Source organism: Falco naumanni, chromosome 4 (genome assembly GCF_017639655.2).
Source record: "Falco naumanni isolate bFalNau1 chromosome 4, bFalNau1.pat, whole genome shotgun sequence".
NCBI classification, from domain to species: domain Eukaryota; kingdom Metazoa; phylum Chordata; class Aves; order Falconiformes; family Falconidae; genus Falco; species Falco naumanni.
In genome coordinates, this window is record NC_054057.1 from 17,909,177 (window position 1) to 17,920,936 (window position 11,760).

The window sequence follows — 11,760 nt, forward strand, 5'->3', positions numbered from 1 at the left end:
AGAAATATGTAAATTAAGATGGCTCCTTTCCTAATAGCACCAATGGGGATGCTCGTTTCCCTTTTCTTGAAGACACAACTTCCCAAAATCTGTGACTCTGTCTTAGGCTGTGGCTTCTTAGGGCTCTTTCTTTTTTCCTTCCATCTGTCATGCAGTCATCAGATGAAAGTGTAGTTGCCACATACTTAAAAGCAAAGCTTCCTTTACTTTAAAAGTACTATTTCTCACTCCCCTTTGTCACGTTTTGAATCACTGTGACAAGTAAAACTGCTAACCTTAGCTCTCCTCCTTCTAATTAGGCAACAGCATTAAAACTCTTTATTAATGCCACCCCTCCCAGGTGGTTGCAGATATATATACTTTCACAGAGTAATTGCTTTCTGGCCCTCATTTTAATTGGAGTCAGTGGGGGGCCTGTGGAATTCCACTGCCTTCATCTCCCACCGGCTCCTTGTGCCTGTGACACAAATTCAGGAACAGGGAACTACTTTCCAGATCTGCAGCTGAAAGAATGTGTAAGTGAGGGAGGAAAAACCCCAACATCACTGGGTGTAAGAGGAATTAGACTGGGAGAAAACAAAGTCTTCACTTGGGTTCCCTCCTTCACGAGGAGGAAAAAAATAAAAAGGAAAAAATTGGTGAAAAAGCTTTCCAATGGTTCTGTTTTCTGGCTTTTGTCTAGTGTGGTACAGCTTGTAACTAGGTTAACCGGATCTTGAAGGAACTTAAAGACCGTTTGAGGCTAAGCTTAAATCTTAGTTAAGGTTATACCTATTCTGTAGAAATGACCCTCAGTTTTCTGGGTCCTTGGAGTCTCAGACAAAGTGAGAGAGAACACACAGCACAAGGGAAACGTAATACACAATGTTACACACCTGAATATGAAAGGAACTGCTTCTCCCAATTCTCGTTTTGTCAACTTTAGCTTCAGAAAAATGTTTTTAGCATTATTGAACATTCATATTTCATTGGAAAATGACCCTTTCTGAGGAGCAGAAAGAAACCATTTGCCAGAAGGCGGCATTTCTGTTGGAGAAACTCCAACAAACCAAGAGGTTGAAAGGAGAATATCTTTTCATGCTTGATTATACAAAATACAGTCAAGGCTTTGTTTTATACTTAAGAGAAAATACAACTTTTTGAGATATGTGCTGTAGCTAGATTTTTCAAATGAAATGAATAGTAGTGAAATGGTAACAGTATTGTTAATATCAGTTTTCAGAGTTAATATTCGCTGAGGTGGATGAAGTAATTCATATCCATCCAAGCTTTTGTTTCAGAGAGTGATTGTAGGCACTTCCACTCTGTATAGCGTTCCAATTAATGTTTTCTAAATTATAGTCATAATCATAAGGACTAGAAACTATAATTTTTCAAAAAAGTGTGCAGATACGACAGCATGAGAAGAAATTCTGTCTCTTATTTTAACAATTTTAAATAAGAAGTTTTGTTACTTTTTTATATTTATTAAAGCAGAAATAACTTCACAAAACTTCAGGAGTATAATTGCCTCTTTTGGAGCTTTTTTTTTTTTTTCCCCCCAGCATCTCAGTTTTGACAGTTTTCCATTAATTCAGCTAGAACTTACATCTATCCTTCATTCTTTTTCTCCTTTCTCAGTAAGCCTAGTTACTGGAGCAGTTTCATGACAACCTAAAAATTCCCCAGTTCCAGGCACAGATACACAAGGCTCTGCACCCAAGTATCATTCCATGGTAATTGTGGTACTAATGTTTTGCCTCTTGTCTCTGATAGAAGACTGATTACTCTTGCCAGCCCTACACACAGTGGGGTGTTTCTAGAGAGCACAGTAACTCCTCATCACATCTGTCTAATTAGGCTGATTGGTTCATAGCTGTGAGCCAACCTGATTGAGAGGTGTGCTTGGCTCATTGTCTTTATTTCTAACTGCTTTTGCCTTGCATGAAATGAACCTTCACCGAGGCTCTTTTTGAGCTGCTTTTCCATTTAGAAGCAAAGTGCATGACCAATGTAATGCTGAAGAAGTAAAACCTGTCCTGCTGACGTGATGTGGGTAAGCCACGCCGCTAACACGCTGGGGTCTGAGTTCTAAGTTGTAGCTTGCGTTGAGAGAAAAAGTGGTTGGGGGTTTCACAGATTAAGAATTTGAAAGGACCTTCACATAACGGTGATCTGTACATAGGGATTAGTGCACATTGATTAATCTGATTTTCCATTTAGTTTGGCCATCCCAGATTACCTTCTACAGTGCAGACTTAAAGCATAAACAAAAGACCTGAGAGGACTGCTTGTTTCAGAGGCTGTGAGGCTACAGCAGATGTGGTTCTGGGTCCCAGATCTTGCAGCCCTTTTATAATTCAGTGATCCCATTCAATTCTCCTCTGGAACTGAGACATTTGCTTAGCACCGTTGACCTCAGAAATGCAGCTTCCAGTGTTGCATAAGACAGATTTTGTACGAGCAGCAGCATGAAGACACGTGAGGAGGGTGCACTGGATAAGTTACACTGGAGCAACAAGAAGGGTTGTTGGAACGAGCTGTCTGACTCCTGGACTGCGAAATCAAGAGGGAACTAGGGAAAAGGAGGAGGCTGCATGGTGTAAAGCAAAATTCAGATGTTGGTTTGTCTTTCAAATCCCAAACTTTGAGATGTTTAGATTAACAAGATTTATTCACTCCATAGTGGTGGTCCAGGAGCTAATTCTCTGTTAGCTATAATTCTTGTAATCAAAACAATTAGTACAACACATCATGCCCAGAAAAGCATTTGCAGCATTCACATATATATCTATATAAATGGATTTTGAACTCTCTGCTGGACATGTGATTACTCTACTCACAAAGAAAATTTAGCTCTTACATTACAGCCTTAAAATTATCCATTGACTTTGATAAGCAGTCAGAGGAATGCTGTGATAACATTGAATTTAATATGGGAAAATTGTTTTTTTCATTGATCCTTGTAAGGAAAATGGCTCTAAGTTTCTGGAAGCATAAAGCTATCAGGTGCTCTACTGAATTCAAGTTGTTCCAGTTAAGGCGCAGTTAATGTAAAGCCCATCAAAATTTGCAGAAATCCTGTTCCTCTAAAAGAGGTGAACCACCTGACAGATTTACATCAAAATCACAGGCATCCATTCTGTGGGTTTCATTTGATTGCATGTGAGAGTGTTTCATAATTCGACACTCTGCTGTGCAAATTTAGAGTGCTGCATTAGCTTTGCAAGCGCTGCAGTGTATTCCACCATCCATGTATCTGACCCAGCAAAACCAAACCCCAAGCCACGTTCCTTGTCAAGATCCGAGTTCTTAATATTCTGCTCTTTTACCTTCGTTTATTCTTAAGGGACAAAAAAATAAAAATATCAAATTGTTCCATTTTGGAAGACAAGGAAGCTGTTACAGCTGCAGCACTGTGCAACATTTGATCCATTTCCCATTTCAAATATGCATCGGAATGTACAGCTGACTTCCAAGAAGAATTTTACATTCAGAATTAAAAGCTCATTTGAACACAGTATGACCAGTACATTCCCTCCTTTTGTAGAAAGACCGTTGCTGATGAGCCGTTGCCTGGTAAAAGACTTACTTCAGACACACAACAGGTAAGAAAGCAGAGCATTTCCACAAGCACAGTCCTTCCTCCTTTCATGAGCTTGCATGGCTTGATCAAGCTGTGATGATTCACAGATTTGAAAGGCTTTGTCCATGTCATAACTGGTAAACACTGGAGAGATCTGTCTGAAGAAACTAGTTAAATTATGCACAACTATTCCAATCAAAGGCCACAGTAGAGTGTGGGTGGGAGAGAGCAGTTTGCACTGGTCTACGAGTGAGGGAATGTAGAGATACGCTTGGTGGTTCAGTGAGTAGATAACCTTTGGAGTGTATTACCTAGCATCTTCATGCCAGCATGGTTAAGGCATTACAGCTGCAAAGCTAGGCTTAGGAAAGGTTCAACAGTCATAGACAGGGTATTTTACATTGATTTAGAATTTCAAAGAGAAAAAACACACCTATTCTTCTTCAGGTTGAACGACAGAGCTTCACTCTAGCATCAAGCCCAAATGGCCAAGGAGTCTGTGGTGGATAGGGATTCATTTCTAATAAGTAGGAAGCAGTTATTCCTCTCTCGGCCACCTAAGGTAGCAGCTAACCGGTCACCAAACCCTAGCTTTCTCCTAAACATGTTCTGAAACCTGCCTGCAGTCCATTCCTGACTCCACGCGGTGTGAACACAGTCACACAGGTTGTGTGTAGACAAATCACGCTATAACTCCGTGCTCTTTCCTTCCCCACCTGTGGAAGAAGCGAGGATTTTCTGGCCACAGCTCAAAGCGGCATGCTCATACACCCTCAGAGCCTGTCACCCCAGAAGCTTTACTGTTGGTGGCTCTACCAGGTGTGTGACGAGTCTTTACTAAAGGCCAAGACACCGGCAGTGCTCTCACTGAGCAGCAATTTGCATCCTCCACCTTGGGAAAACCTATCCAGCTGGTTACAATGCTTCCTCACCTTACAGCCATGCTTCTCTATGTCTACCAGTAAATCCCAATAGAGATTATAGCGTAGTGGAGTAGAAAATAGTAGGTTAAATTTGTTGGAGAGCCCTGACAAACAGTTTGTTAGATAAGATCCCCAGCACCAAAGCTAGCCTTATGGGGAATATATAAATCACTTACATGTCAAGGACTGATAGTGGAATATGAGCTGGTAACTAAGGTGGCTAATTAAAGTAGAAAATCCTTGTTTCCTGAACTAACATTTAATGTTTGAAGGGAATTAATAGGAATCCCTGAGGCTGAAATAAGGACATGGCTTTTAAACTGTGCTGAAATGCGTTGGAATAGTTACACTTCTTTGTGAGACAGACTCTACAGAACAATACAGAAAATAGGAATGTGTGCGCTAAAAACAGGGATTGTCCTTTCTGAGTAGGAATGTCTGACAGCTAAGACAAATTGGTTCAGCTTCATAGTTTAAAATAGTGACTGATATTTTGTCAAGTTGCTGCCTCATGGGTAGACTCTTGCAAAATGAGAGCAATGATTCCATTAATTTGTGTCTCTTCTGTGGTCCCAGGTGATATACTTAATATAGTTTCTGTAATTTCACGTTAATACTTATTCCTCCTTTTGGTGCACTCTATAAATTTGCCCTCAGCTCACATTATACCCTCTGGTAGTAAAGAAGTTGCAAGTTGACAATGGAGACTTTAGGCTTGATCTAAAAAAAACTATAAGAGCTACAGAAATGAAACTTCAACATGGATCTTCAGGTGCAACTTAGTTTCTGACTTACCTGCTTTCCAGTGCTGCTTTGTGCTTCTAAATCCATTTGTGTAAATTAACACAGCTCCATAAAGTCAGTTGAGCTATGGCTGCTGAACCCAGCTGAATGTCAACCCAGCACCTGGACGTTTCAAAGAATTTTCCCTCTTCTTCCATTCACATTTGTCTCTGCTTACTTGAATTTTTTTATTTTTTTTTTTAGTACTAGATTTTTAAAGGAAAAAGGTATGAAGCGCAGAGCCCCATGGCATCTTGACCTGTGAGAATGACAAGGTATTCCAGCAAGAAATCTGCTCTTGGCTTGGCTAATGCTTCCCAAGAGGCCTGCAGAAAGGTTGGTCCGGTCCTCAGGCTGGGCAACCTCTAGGTGGAAGGTGGAAAGGAGCCTACTAACACTGTTCATCAGAAGATTTCCTAACTCAGCCGTTTCATTGCTTGAATTAGGTGAAACAAGCCAAACACCTCTGTGGCGAAAACTTAAGTTTTCAGGAAGGAATTTCACCTAAACTCTAATTTCTGGGTTATATAACAATCACAATTGATGAGCTTAAATAGTTAACAGTTACCGACATTCTTCATGTCTCTACAACTGTGTGAGCGGTCTTCTCAGAGGTGAAGTGAATACTGGTGTAAAACTGTATTTCACAAAGTAATTTTATATGTTTACAGGGATGCTACTGTCACAGTGAGCAGAAAAGAATGAAAGAAACATCAAAGAAAAAAGTGAACAGGGTAATTTGGTACAGTCAGGTGGTACAAGAGATGTAGGAAAGAGGTAAGCCTTTGAAAGTAATATACCCCAGGAAAAAAAAAAAAGCCCACAGTTAAGACCTAGTCAAAGTTGATGCTGATCTCTCAAGTTAATGTTGTCAGGAGTGAAAACTTTGGGGAAGATTGGCTGTATTCCATTTTTTCAGTTCTGTGCTCTTTTAGGAATGTTAATTTTTTTCTTGGATAATTAGATGTCTGATATTAGATGCATATAAGTAACAGGGGAAATGGTTTGCATGCTGACAGTAATAACACTGATCCGTTTGCCAGATAACTGTTCTGGCCTGTTTTTTCAGAATCATTTTATTCCCACAAACAACAGCAGACACACCTGACAACAACCACCTGGATTTCTCTGCAGGGGTGAAATCCTGGGACCTTTTACTGATTTCAGTGGTCCCAGGATTTTGGATGCATCCTCAAAATTTCCCTTTAAGATAATCCTCTTCCAAAATATTTTTTCTTTTGATAGCTGATTGGGAATGACGCCCCCTTGCCAATAGAATAATAGAACTGAAACTTCATGTGCAAAGCTGTGTTGCTCAGGGAAGTCGCTTTTCAGAATTGGCACAGAAGCTTTTACTGTAATTTTCAAAATGTGCCTCTCTAGGTGGGAGGGAGGTGTGTTCTCCTTAAACTAAAAATCAGGTTTATCTGTTTTCTGTTAACCAAAGTTCAGGACTCTGGTGTCATTCGTGTCTTTTAGAAAATTGTTCCTGTCTTTTTTGATCGTCTATTTACCAGCTGCTCAGCAAACAACACCTAACAACAAAGGACTGGGGGAAAACTGGTGGCAGCTGCTTGTTATCATGTACCTTATGCTACTTACAACTTTTTTTTTTTTTTTGCATTGAGATCAGATAAAGTTTTGGTTCAATAGAATAAAGCTTTCAATCCTGGCTTTTTAAGGAGTAAAAATATGGACGTGAGGTGAGTGAAGCCAGCATCAGATTACTTTTGGTTTTGTTTCTGAGCACAGGATCCAGGAGTAATTTTTAGATGCCTAATAATAACAAGGAAAATAGACCTGAACTGTTTGGGACCAAAGTGGTATTAGGATTTTCAGCTAAGTGCTCAATTATGATACAACATTTCTGTTCAGGTCAAAGGGAGGCAGCTTTCACATCTGTGAAAGAAGAGAAAGGTCCCTGAAATATTTTTGAAAAATCTGATGATGATCTGAGCACAGTGCATTTCAGTTCATGAAGAAATGGGTTTTAACATACATTACAAGCATCCTTATAACTAACTCTATGGGGTGCAATGGGATTAAAAAAAAAATCCCAAAGAAGTCAAAACCTTTACCAACTATCTGCAGGTACAGAACATCATTCATAGCTCTGCACATTCTTTTCTTTTGAATGTGGAAGATAAAAATAGATTTCCTACACAAAGTTCTCATTAGGGGGTCACACAAATACACAGCAGACATTTTGTTCTGAATCAGAGCATTCTCTACACTACTTCTTTTGATGTATGGAATCCTTACTGCAGGGATCTTTCCTTTTACTGCCTATTATTGTCTATTATTCAACATGGCAACAATATATGAAGCTGTTACTGAGCTAAGCATGCAGCATATTAACATATCTGTATATATTTATAAAACTACTGTTTAGCTTTTTTTCTTTTTTTATTTTTTACTTCAGTGTAATTGTTTAAGCTTTCAGTCTTGAAATTATCATGGTGGATGTAAGCTTTCAGTCTTGAAATTATCATGGTGGATGTTTTTTTTAATTTTTAAAAATATTTTTATACGTCTTCCTCTAGTTTCTAATGATCAATGCAGAAAAACAGAACTTTTTTTTTTTATCATAACAGAATGGGGAGTGGGGGGCAGAGTGGAAAACAAAGAGAAAATTTTGATGATAATATCTTTGAATACAGCTAAAAAACCCACAAGTTAGATTTACAGTGTCATTGGGATTGAGGCAGGCACATATCCACTTCTAAAAATGATTGCTTGTTTCACTGTGATACCTAAAACAGAAAGCAAAACTAGCTGCTAGATGATGTATAAACTCAAACGAGGACAATACCATGCCTGAAGAGCTCACAATTTAGATATAAACCTGCTGTGCTTGCAGGTGTGTGTATGTGAGGACTGGTCACATCCCCTTGGAAAGACAATCTAATCCATTGCATTCCAGCTTGATTATTAGTACCTTCTTTTCCATATTTTTTTATGAATAAGAATCTTTTTTCTGACTGATTCTCTCAAATGTTCTGATTATGTGGACTGCCAAATCTGCTGGATTTCCTTGTATGTGGGATCCCAGAAGAATGTCCCTGTTTGAAACAAACCCTGACATTATAAGATGATTACTATCCCTTCTGCCATAAACTGTTACTTTCTTTAATTGTTGGTCCACTGGATTTACACGCTTAGTTCTGTTAGTTTTGCTTTTGGCTAAATTAAAGCATCCCAAATCTTAGTCCTCCCTAGGAATATGTAGTGACTTGCTTTCTTCTCTGTTTTCAGCCATCCTGGTGCTCATTGCTCAGCAGTCTTGTCTTTCCTCAGGGTCCGGTAAAAGAGACTAATATGACACAGAAATATTATTGACTACAAAAAGAAAACAGAATTTTAAAATCGTACAGAGTTCTATTAACCGAAATCATCATTCATATAACTTCAAGTGTCTCAGTTATCTTGTCAAAATCTATTTGACCAATTATATGGAAAAATCTACAACATACTTCAGCACCCTGCTTACTCAGAGTCTGAAACCATAGAGCTCAATTATTAGGCATCTGAATTTGAGATCACCCATTCCATCGAAGGTGCAGGAGAGGTCCAGTTCTTATTCCGTCCAGTGTGCAGTCCCTTTCTGCCTGAACACTTCAGGCACTCTGAGGCACCAGAAAGAAATTATAGAGTAGTATTATTGCAGGTGGTATGACTAAGTGATTTTTAATATTTTTTTCTTAAATCTAATGGAGAATAGAAACACTTACGAATGTAGAAGGTAGAGGCATTCATACTTTGGACAATTTTCCCCTCGTTTTTCTTTTATTTTTCTTCTTTTCTGAAATGTACTTCTAAAAATCTTGACTATCTTTGCTAGTGAAATTGTTTGCTCTTACAGCTGAGCTTGACCCTGTTGAATAAGAGGCAGTGATATGCAGTTACCGAAAGAAGCAGTGACTCCAGAATGCTCTGTGCTGAGATTTCAAATGGAAGTAAGTGATCATATTCTTTGCTATCGCTTTAAGCAACAAAATATAACAACTGCATGCACTTGAGCACTTTTAAAAATGGATGTTATTTCTATGCGGTACTCTGGTTGGAAAGGTTCTCAACTACAATGCTTAGTGGTTTTATCACTGCTTGTAGATGTAATAGTGAGATCTGGGTTTTTTTCTATGTACATTGACCTGAATCCTTTTTAAAAAGTACTGATTATATTTGACAGGTGCATAGGATAGTGATAGTCTTGTCTTTACCAAGAAGATAAACTTATCTTCCTATTATCATTCTGCACTGGACTCTAAGACTTTTTATTTCTTTAAATAAAATAATACAACTCATTATAGTTAACCTCCTGCAGTGTTTTTAAGGTTTACCTTTCTTTTTTGCTCTGTGAAATTTTACTTCCCGTTTTGAACTAGTAACTATGTAGAGAGATAACAACCCAGCTACCATTAATTTCTTTCAAATTTTGCACCTTACTCAAGGAACAAAACCAATATATTTGGGCTGTAAGATATTCACTTTCCCATCAGATTTATAAAAGGCTGAACGTTTATTTTCTTTATTCTTGTTTGAGAGCTGTAATAGATCATTATAATAAGTTACGTAATTTTGGGCAACCCTCATCAGACACACTTCTATTCCAGTTGACACATGCACTAATCTGATAGAGTGGAATGTTAATCTTGATAATGGTAATTTCTGATATTTCTGCAAAGCTTTTCATCCTATAGAGTTTGAAGGCATTTGAAAGATCTGCTGTGCATAACTGAGTTCTACCACACCCTGTAGAAAAGCCCCTCTTTACTGACGAAGGTCATTGGCATACTGAGAAATCTTTTTTTCTTCCAAAGCAAAATACAATAGCACAACTGTTGCAGGTTTGCAGTTGACAGTGAGGCTCATTCTGCATTCAGCATGTATGTTTGTACCTAAATACTACAGTGACAGGCAGGCTGTAACTACCTAAGACAGGAAATACTGTGCATGCACAGACTGTTAAAAATTGGTGCATAGCCATAAGATATGTGTATGGAAAAAAAAAAAAAAATGCATATACATATCCTTGTGTTCACCACCAGTTACACTGGGAATGTGTGCCAGGTCTTATTTTGGATTCTATTTACAGTCTAAGCAAAACTCTGCTCTCGATGCATTTTCATTGACATTAGTTAAGAACTAGCTCATGATGACAGTATTCAATGCCAGAGTGAATGGAGAAGATTGGAATGCCAGAGAAATCCAGTAAAGCCCTGTGAGCTGTAATACGCAGCTCACTCGTCAAAAGGCTATCAACCAAAAAAAGGAATTTAAGGGGTAATTTGGCTCAAGGAAGGTCTAGCAAAGAAAGAGACGATTGAAAGCTCCCTCTTATCAAAAGCTTTTCAGAAAAAAAAGCCCAAGATCTAGTGTGGTGACCCTGTGTGGGATTCTTCCCACCCTACTCTGGAAAAGGCTGAGGAAAAGAGGTAGATAGAGCTGGCTGAGATGGTGTGGTTGTATGAGACTTCTGAGTGGTACTGAGAGTCATCAGGAGGAGTCTCAATGACTACCCAGGGAAACAGAAGTGAGGTTAAAGCAGAGTCCAGAAAGAGCAAAGGAGATGATGTTATTTATCATATTCTTGTTATCTCTTTAAATATTTGGAGTATGGATGTCCTGAAAGGGTTTAGTACATGGCTAAATCACCACTGTGGCAACCCATTGAACAGGTTCAGGGCATTCCTGTTACAGTCATGTTGGACCATGACAGTAAATGGTTATTAAATGGCAGGAATTTATAGGAGCATCTGTGAGTTGCAGGAAATTATGCTCCTGATTCCACAAGCCCCTTCTTTTTATATCGCATTCCTATAAAAAGTGAGAAGGAATCACATTGCCAGCAGAGATGTAAAATCAGGTCAGGACTGTCGCTGGTTATTTAAAGGTATTGCAATGCTTTTGTAAGACTGAACATCATATTACATGCTGTATCTTGGCTAAATTCCATCTTTTATAATTGCATCCTCTTCTCCCCTTATCAAACATTTCTTGCTGTAGCAAGAGGACGCAGCATTCTTCTTTCTCCTAGTCTAGGTGTCTGAGTAGTGGTGTTTCAATCTCATCACGATCTCTCTGAAAGACAGATCCAAGGTGCAGTATGATCTTTGCATCACTCCCTGTGGCATTGTTGTGTATGGAGAGAAAAAGAGGGTTTTGAAATTAATGCTCAGGCACAGGTTACATTTTTCTCCCCACTTAAGAGCAAGTACAAATCTGTTAGTTTGGCTTCCTCCACTGTTACTCTTTTGCTACAGTATAATCTCTCCCTGGAGCAGTGGGAGGCTTAACACTTTAAAAACTACTTTGAGATCATTTTAGTCAAAATGCAAACCACCAGTATGCCATTAGTACTGGGAGTACTTTCAGTGCATTGACTTGCTTGTGATTCCAGCTTGATGAGCTGGTGATTTTAGCCCTTAAACAGCATCTTGATAAGCAGAATCCAGGGGGGGTTCGTTACTATGTTAGCTGCTCGATGAA

General features: G+C 38.8%; 1 long non-coding RNA gene across 1 annotated transcript in view; it reads left to right on the forward strand.

Annotated features, from left to right (window-relative positions):
* The window catches only part of LOC121087465, a 35,921-nt gene that overhangs the window by 20,857 nt on the left and 3,304 nt on the right, over positions 1-11,760 (forward strand). The window contains exons 2-4 of the long non-coding RNA XR_005827626.1: positions 3,530-3,587; positions 5,943-6,048; positions 9,134-9,227. This is a non-coding gene — a long non-coding RNA (uncharacterized LOC121087465). The remainder of the gene's footprint in view (positions 1-3,529; positions 3,588-5,942; positions 6,049-9,133; positions 9,228-11,760) is intronic.